The sequence below is a fragment of the Macaca nemestrina genome, chromosome 3 (assembly GCF_043159975.1).
Source record: "Macaca nemestrina isolate mMacNem1 chromosome 3, mMacNem.hap1, whole genome shotgun sequence".
Classification (NCBI taxonomy): Eukaryota; Metazoa; Chordata; class Mammalia; order Primates; family Cercopithecidae; genus Macaca; species Macaca nemestrina.
In genome coordinates, this window is record NC_092127.1 from 182,207,088 (window position 1) to 182,224,372 (window position 17,285).

General features: G+C 39.7%; 1 protein-coding gene and 1 long non-coding RNA gene across 7 annotated transcripts in view; one reads left to right on the forward strand and one right to left on the reverse strand.

The window, feature by feature from the left end:
* Positions 1 to 17,285, reverse strand: part of LOC105487915 (C1q and TNF related 7) — a 107,000-nt gene that overhangs the window by 19,586 nt on the left and 70,129 nt on the right. The window lies entirely within an intron of this gene.
* Positions 1 to 17,285, forward strand: part of LOC105487914 (uncharacterized) — a 276,851-nt gene that overhangs the window by 2,895 nt on the left and 256,671 nt on the right. For all 5 annotated transcript variants that reach the window (XR_011621457.1, XR_011621453.1, XR_011621454.1 and 2 more), the window contains exon 2: positions 9,544 to 9,669. This is a non-coding gene — a long non-coding RNA (uncharacterized lncRNA). The remainder of the gene's footprint in view (positions 1 to 9,543; positions 9,670 to 17,285) is intronic.

The following is a 17,285-nucleotide window of genomic DNA, read 5'->3' on the forward strand; positions in this document are numbered from 1 at the left end:
TAAAAGTCAGATTCCATTTTTACCTGCCACTCACCCCAGTGATGGGGTCTTATTTTATCTTTCCTAGGCAGATAATCTTCCTTTCTCAACTTGTGTGCCTTTTTATCCCTATATCATTTATTTACTTTTCAACTGAATTCGGTCCATTCCATTCCAATCCCATCAATGTTCCCAGAGCAACTAACAGTTTGCCACTAACCTAGCTCTCAAAAAGAAGGTTCAGATTTGTAGCTTTTGTTAATTTTCTTTGAGTGAATACCCCCGACATGGTCAATTTCAAGCTAACAATCTGACCTTCACTGAATGCAGAGTTGGGAAGTTATAGAATGTAGAATTGTAGAATTGGCCCTTGCTGGCAGGTGTAAACTAGCTCTGTACACCACTACACACATACATACACACACACTCACACACCATTTTTCTAGGTAGTAGAATTATTTTAAAAAGAAGTTTCTAGCTGATGTGTAATGAACATGTACAATGTGCTAAGACATGACAAGCATCACTTTCTTTAATCCTCATCATAACCTCTTGAGGTGATGATAATCGCATTATCCTCCTTCTATAGCTGAGTAATTTAGACAGTCTGATCCACAATTGACACACCTAACCACTTAACATATTTACTTCCTAGGTTGTTGCTAACTTTAAAAGACCACATTTTTTGCATCCAAACAACTTGCAGTTGCATACCCCTTGTTTCTTCCTTCTCCTCTCCATGGGTGCCCTGGGTTCTGTTAGGAATCGAATCTTCTCTTTCTAACCTCAGTGCCTTGCTTATATCATTTGCAGTAGCTGCAAGCCATTACCAACCATGTCTCCCCTATGCCTCTTTCTCCATCTGTTCACATTTATCTTCTGTATGCATCACTTTCTACAGAAAGTCTCCCTGATATTCTCAACCAGGTACAACCCTGTCTTCTCCTGAACCCTTCTAGCACATAATTTGGATCTCTCATGCACTTTAGCTCACTGGTTCTTAACTAGATCTACTGAATGAGCACATCAGCAGATTAAGTTAGGCATTGATATTTTTTAAAAGCTCTATGGGTGATTCCTATGGGCAGCCAGGCTCTAGGAATCTTTGCCTTCTCTACTGTTGCTCAAATGATGCCTTATCTGCTTGTCCTTACGAACCAGGGAGTTGTAGTGATACAAATATGGTCTTCTTTGTGTCTCATCCTGTTCTTTTATTTATTACTTCATCACATATTTATTTAGCTGCTACTATATGTCAGATGCTGAATGCTTGGTCTGAGTGTTCAGTAAAGAGCAAACAAAGAGTCCTTGTAGAGACAAAATCTAGTGGGGAAGAGAGGTATTTATGAAATAATCACAGAACTATGCTTAACAGGATATGAATTGGGAATTCCCATCCACTTGGAATTTCAGCTGAAAACACAAAGCAGAGAATGATAGGCAACCAGTGCTCATACATGGACTTAGAACTTGTTAAAATCCAGCTGGATCTGGCAGTCACCATCAGCCATTTTCAGTCCACATAAGAGAAAACTAGAAACTCAGAAAGGATTAGTGTTTGAAGACAGGCATCAAGATAGAGTTGTGGAGAAGGGAAAGCAGTGCAGGGGCAGCTGTCAGAGAGGCAAGAATATATGCCCTCCCTAAGAGAGAGATGGTACTGAGGAAGGCAGCTGAGTTGGGCCATCTTGATGGGACTTCCTGGGCCAATGAGTCCTCCTAGTTGGGGGAGGCCACTGAGAAGTCACTGGGTGTATCACTGCGTACAGAAGCTGAGGCTGGCGTGGAAGCACTGCAAGCTATCAACCAAGGAACACCTTCACCCCGAAACAGCCAGCATTTGGCTACCTGGAGTGCACAGCAGCAGACATTGGAGCCAGTAGAGGATCATACAAATAGCACTTATTAAATACAAATAATTCAGTCGCTTTTTTCCTGATTCTTCTACTCTCTGACCTGACTCAAGAGGAGCTGAAAGTGAAAGGAGGTGGCAGGAGATGGGGGAAGAGTGAAAGGGTATAGCATATCCTGAACTACAGTCATGGAGATGGACAAGTATTGGATATAAAATAGAAAATTTGATTTAGATTTGTCTTTTTAATATCTGAAAATGAGTCACAATTGACTAATAAAATTGTTGATGTAACTGGAAGTTACCAGAAAGCCAAGAAATTTGCCTGAGATGTCATGAAAGGGCAAGGAAGAAAGATCCAACAGAATTTGGCAAGAACAAATGATGGAAGAAAAATGAGATTATTTGTTATTCATATCATATGAAGGACAGTTAATACTATTTGATAAATTCAATAAGTTTTGGAGAATGCTCTGAAGGAAAAAATAACGGATATTGTGGAGTGTTTAGCTGGACAACCCAGTTGAATCTTGCCTAAAGAGAGAATTTGCCTAAAGGAATGACATCTGACCTAAAAGGGGGAAAAACAGTAGGCATGAACCTGGCAGAAGCGCAGAAAAATACATCCAGGCTGAGAGAATGCCATATACAAAGGCCCTGAGGTGGAAGAGGATGATGCTGAGTGGAGGCCAGTGGGAAAGAGCAACGGCAGGCATGAGCCTGCAGGGAGGATGTGCCTGGGCCAGGCGGGGCTCTGTTGGCTACGGGAGGTTCTGATCCTTATCCAGGGGTCAGTAGGTTCCCCAGAAGGGCTGTGAGTGGGATTTCATGAACGAGGCTGTTGACCAGGTAGAGGTGGTACCTGCTGCCACTTTCCTGGCTTTTCAAGCTGACTTCAGCCAGCTGAAATGACTCAGTTTGGTTTCTAAACTGAATCTGCTGTCATTGCAGGAAAAGAGGTGGGTTCTTATGAGAAAAGGAGTTTGCATATTTAAAAAAGGCAATTTACTGACTCATGGAATGAACAAATGTCATTGACCCCTGTGTGTGCCAGGCACTGTGCTGGGCCCTGAACATACAGCTTTGAAAGCAGAAGACAGGATCTCAACTCACAGTTCTTACATTGCACTGGGAATTTCACACTGTTAGAGAAGAAGGGATCTCAGAGGTTTTATCTGCTTGAGTTTCCATTTCACAGATAAAAAGCCAGATTCAGTAAGAAGTGAATTGCCCAAATAACCTATTTATGCTAAACCAGAACTGGAACTCAGGTCCCTGCAGGATGGCCAAAAGAGTCTTTGCTCTACAACCTTCACTGATACCTGGTTCCTAACTTCACATGTAGAAGACAATCCAGTGTTTTAATCTACATAAATATCCATGATTGTCGATAAATGTGAATGAACAATATAGCATTATCCTGGATCATAATACTTTACCTTGCCCAAAATATCACTTCTCGTATTTTAAAACATAAAAAACTTAAAAACTTATAGAAAGTTGGCCAGATGTGGTGGCTCATGACTATAATCCCAGCATTTTGGGGGGCTATGGTGGGAAGATCGCTTGAGACCAGCCTGGGCAATATGGCAAAACCCCATCTCTCAAAAAAAAAAAAAAAAAAATCCAGCCATTGCTGGAGTGCATATATAGGCCCATCTACTCAGAAGGCTGAGGTGGGAGGATGGCTTGAGCCCAGGATGTTGAAGCTGCAGTGAGCCATGTTTGCACCACTGCACTCCAGCCTAGGTGACAAAGCATGACCTTTTCTAAAAAAAAAAAATTATCAAAAGTTTTAAACATATTAAAAAAATAGAGATCAAGTAGATAATGAATTTCCATGTACCCACCGAGCTATTTGGAAATTTAGCATTGAATAGACAGGAAATAATATTAGATGAAATAATATTCGGTTAGGGTAGATATTAGATGAGAATGCATTTTCCCTGATCCTTTGGTCTTCAGGAGGAAGGATTTTTCCAAGTACGCTCTTTTCCTCCCTCACCTCTTGATTTATTCTGCCCCGGGGAAGGTAGGATGAATTATCGGATAGGCAAATATGAAAAGAACAACTAGGCATGTTCAGGTCAATGAACTGGAGATAAAAAAATCTGCCAAATCCCAAGGAATCTGGATTAAGAAGCTCCTTTGCTGTCATATCTGAGCAATATCCTTTTTTTTTTTTAAAGCAGGTTTATTAGAGTATAATTATTAAAATATAAAATTTACCCTTTTGGTAAATTTTTGATTTTGGTAAAATTTGGTAAATATGATGATTTTTGGCCAATGTATGCAATTGTGTAACCACCACTAAAAAAGAGATACAGAGCATTTCCATTCCCTCCAAAGTGTTCCCTTTTGTCCCTTTGTTGTCAATCTCCTCCACCCCAGCTGCCTGAAACCTCTGATCATATATCTGTCCTGTAATTTTGCCTTTTCCAGAGTGTCATATAAATAGAATCTTACAATATGTGGGTTTTTGAGGCTCTCTTCTTTCACTTAACATAATGTTTTTGAGAGTCATTTGTGTTGCATGTTTCTTTCATTGCTGAGTAGTATTCCATTGTATTGCTGTACCACAAATTTTAAATATCTATATTATATATTTATTAACCATCTACTATGTGCTACCTACAGTGAGTCCTGACCACTTAGTGAAGTAGGTATTGTTATCTCCTTATTACAGATGTGGGAACTGAAGTTTCTAAATGAGAGATCTGGCCCAAGGTCACACAGCTACTGAGTGATAGATTTGGCATTCAAACCCAGATTTGTCTGACCTTCAAACCAAGCTCTTGGTTTAAGATGAGGAGAGTGATAGTACTTGGCTCCTTGGATTGTTGTAAAGATTAATTGAAATAATCCACAGAAAATGAGTTCCTGTTGCCTAGCACTTCGTGGGTGCTCCATAAATATGAAGTGGGTGAATAGTGCTGACATAGCTGCCACTGCTCTTACCACTGAGCTTTGGCTACCGTTCTTTGACAAGTGCCATTGACTGTCCTGAGTTCTCTACACGCCCCTTGTTTGCACCTGAAAACCATCCGAAGGTCAGAGGCCTGGAAGCAAAGCCTCCACTCAATGATGCAAACCATTCCAGCCACAGAATTTTGAGAGTGTCTTTGTGACATTATGTAGGCATAAAAATAGTGGTGATCATAACAATACTGTGCTAATACCTTACATTTATTATTTAGTAGATAAAGCTCTTCAACTCTCTTTTTCTTTCAGGCATCTCAGGTCTATTTGAACATTTTGGTGTTTCTAAACGTTTATCTGGATAATGGGGGGTCCATGTTCTCTGCTTTGTTTATTGCTAAAAACATGTGAGGCATTCTGTGGGGAGGGTGCCTGAGGACGTGAGCCAAGTTCAGGGTCAAGAGCTACATTAGACCCAACAAAGGCAAAGATTTAGCGGCAGGTGGTGCCTCTTGCATACACATTCACTTCCAGCCAAAACGATGTCCTCAGCAGACTCCATCACATTGGAGAGAGAGCTGGGAAATCCAACAATGACTCATAGTGTGCTGGGGAGGAAAACTGAGCACTGAGGTTTGGGAAAAAAAAGACAAAGCAATGGAATGTTACCCTAGAGTCTAAACTAGCAGGAATCTTCATGTCTTCCCCCTTCCCACTGACATTTCTTTGTGGATTAAGACTGCTGGCTTTGAAGGACAAAGTCATCATTGTCCAGCCATGTGACCTTGAATAAATTGCCTTGGGCAAAAGACTCTGAGGATTACCCCTCTGAAACCTTAGTGTTCTCTTCTATAAATTGAAATTTTAAAAATGTCCAAAGTAAGGTTGTTATAAAGTTTGATGAAGTAATGAACCTTGTTGACTGACACATTTGTGCTACTCAAAAAATGTTGATTTCTGTTGGTGCAGGGAGGAGCATATTTAAGTTACAGGCATTCCTTTTTCTTTTGATAGTGTTTACAGTTTACGTTCTTGTTGGGACTAGGAAATGCATGTCTTTGGAGGCACTTTAGATCTGTGTTTTCAGGATAATCTCATCTATGTGATCAGAAACACTGTCCTTAGGGATAGAACTTCTAAGCAATTTCTTGAAAACTGAAGGATGACTGAAAGGTGTCTGAGAAAATAAGTGCCAGAATGGAATAAGTAGTTTCTTCAGGGAGAGCTAATGGTTCAGTAAAAGCCTGGCATTGAGAGAGAACAAGGCACCTTGGAGAGGGTGAGAAAGCTGGGGAGGCTGAAGAAGAGTGAGGAGGAAGAAGGGCGGGGGGTGGAGCCCGTTGCGGAGGCTGTGGATGTTGAGGCTAAGCTTTCTTGGGGGACTTAGACTTTATCTTCAGGGCATTAAGAAGCCAGTGAAGAGTTTGCGAGTGATGAGAACCATATATAATTCCTATTAATAGATAGATTTCTTGGACTGCTATCTGGAGAAAGGATGGGAGGCAGCAAAAATGAAGCAGACTTTGGCAAAGATAGGTAAGAAAACCACCCCACAACTGGCGAGGATTCTAATACAATGGGATTCTAGAAGATTAGGCAGAGGTTTGGTTTGTTTGGTTTTTGTTTGGCCGTGTGTGTGTATGTTTGTGCGTGTGTGTGTAGATGTATGTGATTTCCTTTTAGTATTTTTTCCTATTCATATACACTTTTTGATCAAAATACATATACTTTTTTTTTAAACCTCATGTATTTTCTATAATTGTCCTATGGAACTATTTGTATTTTGTTTTAAATATACAAATGAAATATCAGGAGGAAAAGGTAGAAAAACAAGAGTAAATAATTATTTATATAGTTCTATTTCTCAGAACTATACCACTGTTACCACTTTGGTTTCTTTCTTTCTGTTATTTTTGTTCTCTCTGTGTATTCATAGGTCTTCTGTTCAAAGATTTGTAATAGTACCTATGCACTGTTGCTGTGTGCTTTTTCTTTAACCTAATATTATATCATAAGTGTTTCCCCTGTTATGTTTTAGAGCAAATAATGGCCAAACAATATCCATTAAGCAATTATACAATAATTTATTTAACCCCCTCCTCTCCTATTATGGTATAATTAAGCTGTTTCTATTTTTTCCTAGTATAAATGAGATTACATTGAAAGTTTTGTGCATAAGCCTTTATCCCTATTTAGGATTATTTCCTTAGGATAGATTCCCAGAAATGGAATTATTGGATCAAAAGGTCTGTATGTTTTATGTCTTTCTTGGTACATGCTGCCAAACTGCTTTCCAAAAGGTTGTGTGAATTTACACTGCCCCGTCCCTGTATAAAAACAAAATCCTGGGGAATGTAAGTTCCCCCACAGTCAGGCACCTTTTGTCCCTGGAACACAGAGCCACAGAATCTCAGATTTGGAAGTAGCTTTAAAGGTTAGTGAAGCTAACCTCTGCTGTGAAGAGAGCGTCAAAACTTGTTCCACAATGGTATTGGCAATTGTACCATTTTTGAGTTGGGTGGCATCTCAGAGGTCATTTTGCATAAATGCCCCAAATTGCCTACACAATCTCAGCCAGGGGTTCTGGGTAGTCTCTGTGCTGAGGGCTCTGCATACACCAACTCAGTCTTTCTATAACCGCAGGAGAAGGATACTGTTATTGTTCTTTTCATTCTTCAGATGGAAAAACTGAAGCACAAGAGGTAAATAACTTGTCTCAGGCCATGTGGTCTTAGGACTCTTAACTACTATGTTTTGCTACCTCTTTTCAGTAAATACCTATATAAACTAAAGAGAGACAAGCACTACAAAAGAAAAGAAGAGGGGTTGGTGAAAGAGATTAAAAAGAGTGCCTACTGTGGTTTGGGAGATCAGGGAAAGTCACTCTAAGGATGAGATGATACCTGGGGATACCTGAGGATGTCTTAGCCAGGTGAAGATGGGATAAAAGCCTCACAAGAAGGGAGAACAGCATGTGAGAGGGCCCTGGGGCAGGAGAGGACTTCAGGAATTGTAGTAACTGAAAGGACAATGGGTTGGAGCTTATAAGACAAAATAGCCTGTAAGAAAGGAGGTCAGAAAAATAGTAGGGGTCAAGTCATTTCAGGGCCTGAAGAGGTTGGCTTTTATCTTAACAGCAATGGGGTTCCATGAGAGGGTTAGAGGAGACCATGATCTTTGTTGTGCATAAAACGATGATGGAGAAGGCATTAGAGAGGGCTTGGCCGGGGCGGGGAGGTGGGAGCAAGTTGGGAGGCTGATGCAGCTGAGTGGGCAAAGATGATCATATCTGGTCACTGTGGCTGCAAAGGATAAAGAGAGAAGCAGAGAGATTTTCAACAGACTTTTGTTTAAGTGCTGATGGGTGAGATGTAGCCTCTTGCCGGGAGCCTTTTGGGCGCTTGTCCATGCAGGCTCACCCTGACGAACCTTCTCTCTGCTCCCATGGTAATCCCCAGTGTTGGAGATGGGGCCTGGTGGGAGGTGTTTGGGTCACGGGGATGGATCCTTCATTAATGGCTTAATGTTGTCCTTGCAAGAGTGACTGAGTTCTTGAGAGATCTGGTTGTTTAAAAGTATATGGCACTTCTTCCCTTCCCTCTCCCACTCAATCCATGTGGGAGGCCTGTTTCCTCCTTTACTTCCTGAGGCTCTCACCAGAAGCAGATGCCAGCACCATGCTTCTTGTATAGCTTGCAGAACTGTGAGCCAATTAAACCTCTTTTCTTTCTTTTTTTCTTTTTTTTTTTTTTTTGAGACAGAGCCTTTCTTGATCATGGCTCACTACAGCCTTCAACTGTTGGGCTAAATCAATCCTCCTACCTCAGGAGGTAGCCTCTCAAGTATCTGCAATCACAGGTGTGTGCCACCATATTTGTAGAGACAGCTTCTCACTATGCTGCTCAGACTGTTCTCGAACCTTGGACTCAAGTGATCCTCTTGCCTTGGCCTTTCAAAGGGATAGAATTACAGGCATGAGCCATGGTGCCTGGTCTCAACCTCTTTTCTGTATAAATTATACAGCCTTGGGATCTCTTTATAGCAATGCAAGAATAGACTAACATAGTCACATGTTTCATGAGTCATTTTATATTAAATGCTCAGAATAGATAAATCCATAAAGACAGAAAGCAGATTGATAGTTGTCAAGGGCTCAGGGGAGTGAGAAATGGGGAATAGCTGCTTAGTAGTATGGGGTTCTCTACTGAAGTGATGAAAATGTTTTGGAACTTGATATAGTTGGTGGCTGCACAAGATTGTTAACGTTCTAAATGCTGCTGAATTGCATATTTTAAGGTGGTTCGTTCTACATTATGAGAGGTCATTTCAATAAAAAAATTTACAAAGAATACATGGGAATGAAATGCACTAGTTTCAGGTCCTCAGTGGTTAACTGAAGGACAGAGAAAGAATAAAAGGTGGATCTTTAGCTAAATTTATAATTTTTTAATTTCTTTATAACATAAAAGACCTGGAGGAAAACAAAAACTGTCACTACTTGGGCTATCCCTGAAAAATCTTTTGTATAGGGAAATGCAGCTAAGACTAGGGAGAATGCAGTAGACAAGCAAGAAAGCAGTGTTGGCTGCATTTCGGCTGATTTTTCTTTCCACTGAAGATTTTTCTTTCCTCTGACTTTTAACACAAGAGGAAGGACTTCGAGGTCATGAGACTCAATTTGGTGTGCTGCGGCCACAGTTCCTATATTAGAATCAATGCAATAATGCAATGCTAATCTGAGATATAACGAACTGCAGAAATTGGCTTCTTACAATTAGTCTGTCTTTCCTCAGATGGAAAAGGAGTTGTGTGAGACAGCAGAGCACTTCAGGGTCAAGAACTCAGTCCCTACAATCAAGGCAGGATCGAGTATCGTGGAGAGAACTGGTGCCTCTAGTGAGTGGCTGCCCAGGTTACAGGTAAGGGGAGCTAAGGAACTCACCCTACTGAGAGGCCCCTGTACCCTGCCTGGTCCAGGCACTGTGTACATGTCAGCATGGTCAACTTTCAGGATCACCTCTAAGTGGGGGTTGGTTTGCCGGCACTTTGTACTGGAGGAAATGGAATCTCAGGTGAGGAACATGCCTAAGGTCACAGAGGGAGTTGAACAGAGCTGGTATTCCGATCCTGTCTGCCCAGTGCCAGAGCCTATGTTCACGGTAGTGCCTCTAGTTCTAAAACAGAGCCTGGCATGTAGAAAGTGCTGGATATATATTTGTTCAATGAATTAATTAATAATAGCAAAATGAAATAATTTCTAATGGTGTTATTAGTTTGGTAAAGATGCAAAAAATTAAAACTAATTAAAGAGCAGGCACATTTACAGATTGTTCATGCAAATATAAAGTGGTATAAACTTTTAGGAGTGCAAAATTTATATTGGCAAATATATATAAAGAGTCTGAAAATTGTGCAAACCCTTTTTCCCAACACTTCCACCCTTAGGATGTAATTTAAAGACAACAAGTTTTAAAAAGTACTCAAAGCTCTACAGCAGTGGTAATCACAGTGTAACATTTTTTGATGTTATAAATGATTTGTTCTATAATTAAAGATTACTTAAATCAATGGCACATCAGCAAAAGGACTGTTTTACAGTTCTTAAAAATCTATGTACTAAAAGAACATTTAATGACAAAGGCAAATCTTTTTTAACATATTGCTTAATGGAAAAAGGAGGCTACCAAATAGTGTCTCTAGTTTGTAACATTTATTCCAGTTTAAAAATAATATATACAGGCCGGGTGCTCATGCCTGTATTCCCAGAAATTTGGGAGGCTGAAGTGGGAAGATTGCTTGAGCTCGGAGTTTGAGACCAGCCTGGGCAACATAGTGAGACCCCATCTCTGATCTCTCTCTCTCTCTCTCTCTCTCTCTCTCTATATATATATATATATATATATATATACACACACACACACACACACACACACACATATATATATATATATATATATATATATATATGTGCATCAAATAAAAAGATGAGAAGGCCCAACACCAAAATATTAATGTAGCCACATTACTATACAGAGAGGTTATGGGCAATTTGTATTTTCTAATTTTATTTCTATTGTACTTTCCAACTATTTTTCAAGGGGAAATAAGCATATTCTTTTGGTCTTAGAAACAAGTCAATAAATGCTACACGAAAACAAAACAAACTTGCTCTACTCATCTAACGAACAATATCTTGTGTGGATGAAAAGAAATGTCCTTTTTCTTAAAGAAATAAATAATTGATAATGTAAAAGAGTGTCATTGAATATTTCTCTTAGTGTATTTTCTCTTCTTCCTCCTCCTCTTTTCTTTCTTATTTTTTTTGGTTCCTCAATGTACAACTCTAGCTCCTTCTCTTCCTGGTGCCAATCTTAAACATCTGGTTAATGATCTGAATTCTCTCCTTCTCCTGTGCTTTCTCATTGAGGAATTTGAAAGCAAAGAGTCTTGGATTTTAGACATTTGGGAATGGCCAAGATTTTGGACTTGTTTTGTGAAAAGATGTATTTGTTCAGTTGAGCAAGTGTGAAGCAAATGCTTTCAGCATGTCTATTAATCTTAGCAGTCTGAGTGATGTAAGGGTATGCACACTCATGTTTTATGATGTTTGGTTTCATAAAAATATGTTTGGTTTCAAGGCATTGGCCTCTATTCTCTGTTGACTAAGAACAAATTTGGAGTAAGGCAGGCATCTTGAATTGTATCCCAAACCTAGTTTGTTTTTTAATCATCAACTGGAACTCTATGATGGCTATGACTAACACATTTTGTGAGTTCATGAAAACATTTACTTTAATAGAAAAAAAAAATAGAACAACTCTAGAATCAGAGTGACTGACGCTATGTTTTGCCAAAGGATTCTTGCTGGAAGGTTCTACTGAGAGTTTTGAGGGCTGTTACTGCTTATCACACTGAGGAGAAATGGAGAGATTCTAAATTTAGGTCACAGATTCTAAATAGAAAAGGAAGCAAAACAAAGGGATATTCTAGTCAGGTTGGGGAACTCAAGCCTGATTTATAACCACCAAGATGCAGGCAGAATTCTCTTTTCATCACACCAGAGTTAATAATGTGTTGAATGGAAGAAAATGTGTTTGTACCCCCAAAGCCCTATTACTGTGTTCTTTAACTTTAATCAAGCTGCAGAACTATGAGATGTCATTGGGCAATGCTTAGGTTATAATGTGTAGTGCAAAAGTCCTGATAGAAAATGTGTGCGTATGATTTTGTAAGGAGAAAAATAAAAAGAAAGCCTCTACATTTAAAAAGACCAGAAAGAAATATCATGAAATGTTACTTGTTTTATGTTATGATCACAGATTTGTTTGTTGTTCTCTCCCTTTCTGTATTTTCTGAAATTCTTAATGATCATGAATTTTTAAAATAATAAATGGTTTATTTATTCATTCAGCACATAGCTTCCAATCATTAAGTTTAGAGCTTCAAGGATGATTAAACTATTTATCTGCCCTGAAGAAGCATACAGAACTCTAGGAGAGACACCAAGTGACACAGAGTGAATAGCTGTCATGAGAGAGGAATGCTTGAGGTCCAAGTGTGTATCAAAAAGGTAGTGCCCATTATACCTGTGTGCAGAGTCAAAATTTAAAAACAATTAAATACACATTGCAATGACAATGTTCAACATGCATGAAAGAAAACATACTGTCTCCTTGACTCTAGGTTGCTCTCTCCAGTTACATTTGTGTTTGAGAAGACTGGAACTAAAAACTGAGATGACCCACTTTGTAGGGGCTGAGTAAGGATCACACAGTATTGTGGTTGTCAATTTGAGAAATCAGTCTCTCTGAATCCTTGTCTCCATCCACAGAGGCTGCAACTTTGCTGATGCATCTTTTGAATGCAGTTACCTTGTTTCTCTGTCTCATGTGTTTTAGAAAGTTAACCTTCCTTTTTTATTTTAACTACCATTGAAGCATATTCCTTTTAGCAAAAAGTACAGCAGTAAAGAGCTCAACAAATTGGTTAGAAATCAGTTTTTAAAGAGAGAATATGAGCTCTCAATTGGGTCTCACAGGATTTTCCAAAGAGATTGTGCATTAACTTGGACTCATTACTGTTTATTTTGGCTGTTGAGAAATCTTTTTGGAGTGTTTGCCAATTTTTAGCATACCATTCATGTTGCAAGTGATTGGGTTTATTCATATCGATTATCTCCGGGTCAAAGGAGTGTTATCCATTTGTTACACAAACATTTATTTAGTGCCTACTATGTGCCTGGCCTCTACTCAGAGCTAGTGCAATAGCAGTCAGCAACAGACAAGGTCCTTACCTTCTGGGGAGATGACAATAAAAACATAGACAGATAAGTAACCATGGAAATAGGTGGTAGAAGCACATGATATGAACACAGAGGATGGCTATGGAGGTTGTATGCAGGAGACTGCGTCTGTTATTATTGATCCCTGATGCTTGATGTCTTTAAAATGTGCTGTTCATTTTGCTCAAATTTAGTGTTGGTCATCTTGCTACAGTGGACAGTACCTGGGCTTTGAAGTCAGAGCCACCTGGGTGGTGCAACTCCCAGGAGAGTTCTATAACGGATCTGAACATCAGTTTTCTCATCTCTGTTTTGCAGAGAAGACTGCACGCTGCCAGTGTTGGTGTGACAGAGAAATGGGTTAGGCGAACAGTCTGTAGAACATATTAGGGGCTCAAAAACTGAGAGGGATTGATTCATGTTCTTTTTATGTGATCTGTGTCTCCTATTGCTCACTCGTTGAGATTGCTGGAATTCTAACAGTTTTGCCTTCTATAAAAATCTCCAGAAAAGTAGTTACACAGGTGCACTTGTGTCTTTTCAAGTTGTCTTTTAGTGTAATTTACTTGCCAGGTGTGGTGAGCTGCACAATGGCCTCCCAGAGATGTCTAGTTCTCATCCCAAGCACCTGTGAGTGTGTTTGCCATACGTGGCGAAACGGGATTTGCAGATGTGATTAAATGAAGAGTCTTCAGATGGGCCGGTTATCCTGGATCATCTAAGTGGGCCCTGTGCTGTAATCACAAAAATCCTTTTAAGAGGGAGGCAGAAGTTCAGAATTATAGAAGGAAGGTGATGGTGTGGATGGAAGGAGAGGGAAACAATGAGAGAAGATGCTACCCTGAGGACTTTGAAGATGGAGGAAGAAGCCCTGTGCCAGAAAATGTGGGAAGTCTAGAACAGTGCTCCCCAAACGTTTTGGCACCAGGAACTGGTTTCATGGAAGAAATTTTCCCACAGACTGGTGGGAGTGGGAGTGGGAGATGGTTTAGGATGATTCAAGTGCATTATGTTTTTATTGTGCACTTTATTCTATTATTATTATACTGTAATGTATAATGAAATAATTATACAATTCATGATAAGGTAGAATCAATGGGAGCCCTGAACTTATTTTCCTGCAACTAGACCATCCCCTCTGGGGTGATCAGAGCCAGGACAGATCATCAGGCATTAGATGCTCATAAGGAGTGTGTAACCTAGATCCCTTGCATACATAGTTCACAATGGGGTTCACACTCCTGTGAGAATCTAATGTTCCTGATCTGACAGGAGGTGAAGCTCATGTGGTAATGTGAGCAATGGGGAGCAGCTGTAAATACAGATGAAGCTTCACTGACTCACCTGCCACTCACCTCCTGCTGTGCTACCCCGTTCCTAATGGGCCTTGCACCAGTACTGGTCTGTGGTTCAGGGATTGGGGACTCCTGTTCTAGAAGATAGAAAAGGCAAGGAAACGGCATTTCCCCCAGAGCATCCAAGAGGAATGTAGCCCTGGAAGCCCATCTGAGACTTCTGACTTTCAGAACCATAAGATGGTAACTGCTCCACCAGATTTGTGATCATTTGTTACAGCAGTTATAGAAAATTAATATACCAGGGGAAGCCAGGAGACCCTGCCAGGGCTGTAGGCAACGAAAAGAATAAGGGGTGTCTGGGTTGGTTTGGACAGTGATTTCTGAAGCCAGCATACCTGGGTTTAAAGCCCAGCTCCACCTCCTACTAACCACTTTCACACTGGGTGGGCAGAGCACGTTCAGACCCTGGGCTGTCGGACTCCACAACTCACTGTCTCCTCTAGGAATGCAGGCTGACTAGGCTGCCGGAGACCCTCCTGGTGATTCAGCACAATGGTCTGTTTTTAAGAGATCCAACAGCATCTCTCTAGGTTCATAGTTTCTGCCATGTCTGTGCATGGGCACCGTGGTTTTTTAAAAAAACATTTCATAATGAAAAGCATGAATAGCGAAAATAAATCTTTCTTCCACATTCATCTTTCATCTCGTTTGTCTTTCCTGTGAAAATCATGGTCATCTTCAGAAAACGATATTCTCTCTATGCCTCAATGTGCCTTCGGGGACAAAGTTAGTATATGTCCCATGTACTAAATGGGACAAATGTTAGTATATGTTTAGGATATTTAAGAACACTGGCACATTGTAAGTGCTCAATAAATGTAAATGGTTATTAAAATAATGAGTTCTTATTGGAATGAATTTGCTGACTCCCTGGAATAATGGAAGTTAATATACAAGTACATTTCCACAGTGAAAGTCTCTTTCAATAGGGGGCCAGTAGGAGTTTCTTTTGCTTCCTGTTCCCCTGTGGAAGGGAGATGCAATTGGGATGACAGGCACTGCTGCTTTTCAAAACTCTTGTTTTGTTTCTGGGTTGTAACTCAAAGTCGATGCTGACATTGTAGCAGCCAAATAAAGTGGTGCCCTTTGACCTTGTTGCAATTCTGTATGTCTCTGGTAGATTACAGGCTGCCTTCTTGCTGCTTTGCAAAAGATTTATTCCCCTAATAGTTCCGAAAACCAGAGAGAAAGCATATTCACGTGAAATCCTGGTGATTTTTCTAAGTTTACCTAGTTAGTTTAATACCATAATCTAGTGTAATTTATATCTCTAAAGCTGAAGGCTAGCCAATTGTGTGAATCTAGCCTAAGAAAAATAATTATGAATTCAGTAAAAATGTTCACATACAAAGACGTTTATATTGCAGCACTATGAAAAACAGAAAAAACCGGAATAAACCAAAATGTCATGTAATAGTAGAGTTATTAAATATATTTTGGGTTAGTCACTCAGTGGAATATTATGCAGTTAGTTGAAAAGCTGATTATAATGCCTTTTCCATAATAAGGAAAATATTCACAATATACTGTTAAGAGAAACATTGAGAGTCAAAATTGTGTTCAGTACAATTATAATGCTTGTAATGATACAGCTCACACATTAACAGCCTGGCAGAAAATATACCAAAATGCTGGTATCCATTGTGAAGGTGGTGGAATTATGAACTGTTTTTTTCCTACTTTCTATTTCCCATATATTTAGTAATATAATTATTTACATCTCTAAGAAAAAAAATAAATGAAAACATAAAGCAATAAGCCAAAGCTCCAAAATAGTGTGGAAGATGTCCAAGAAAATTATGACTGCACACATTTATAATTCTAAATTAAAATGCCTCAGGAGTTCTAGTTTCCTGGATTAGTGCTGATGGCAGGAAGGCTGGGGTGAGAAATTTTGGCCATTAGCACTTCATGGGGTATATAGAAACTGTTTTAGCACATACACTTTCTGGCTTTAAGTCAACTGATTTGGTTTTATGAGACAAAGAAGAGTTTTGCTTCCCCAGATAATTTAATTGTGATCATTTCAATAACATTCATTCCAGCACAAGGACAATGGAGAAAAAAAGGAGTCATCATATGTATGATTTACTGAGGGCTCGCTATGTGCCAAACTGTGTGTGGAATGCTTTATATGTATTGTCCTATTTCAGCCTAACAACTCTGGTAAGTCGGTCCTGTTATACAGATTTCATAGACGAGCTGCTCAGAAAAGTGAGCACACCAAGCCCAGGGTGTCTCACTGGGTGGGCAGAGCACGTTCAGACCCTGGGCTGTCGGACTCCACAGTTCACTGTCTCCTCCAGGAGCTCAGGCTGACTAGGCTGCCCGAGACCCTCCCAGCAATTCTGCACAATGCTCTGTTTTTAAGAGATCCAACAGCATCTCACTAGATTCATAGGTTCTGACCATGGCTGTGCATATACACAATGGTTTTTAAAAATTTCATAATGAAAAGCATGAATAGTGAAAATAAGTCTTTCTTCCACATTCATCTTTCATCCCCAGTTTGTCTTTCCTGAGAAAACCATTGTAAATAAGGAGCACTAAATAAATATAGATAGATACAGAGGCCCATTTCCAAGTTGCAGTCACTTAGAGTCTTGTAGACCTTGAAAACCTCTGGATTTTTAACAAGCTTCCCAGATAATTTGGATGAAAGGCCTAAGGCTGAGGACCATCACTACCATGATACAGTGATGTCCAGTTGAATACAAATAATAGCAATTTCACCCTTTTTATGTCAGTAATATATCAGCTGCAGGCAGCCTTTTATGAAGATAGACATTTGATAAAGCAAGTTAATTTTTCTTAGTTTTACAAAAATATAAAAATTTTAGAGAGTGGTTATTTTAGTTGGAGATGTTTCTGAGCAGAAGTGGAATTGAAAATTGAT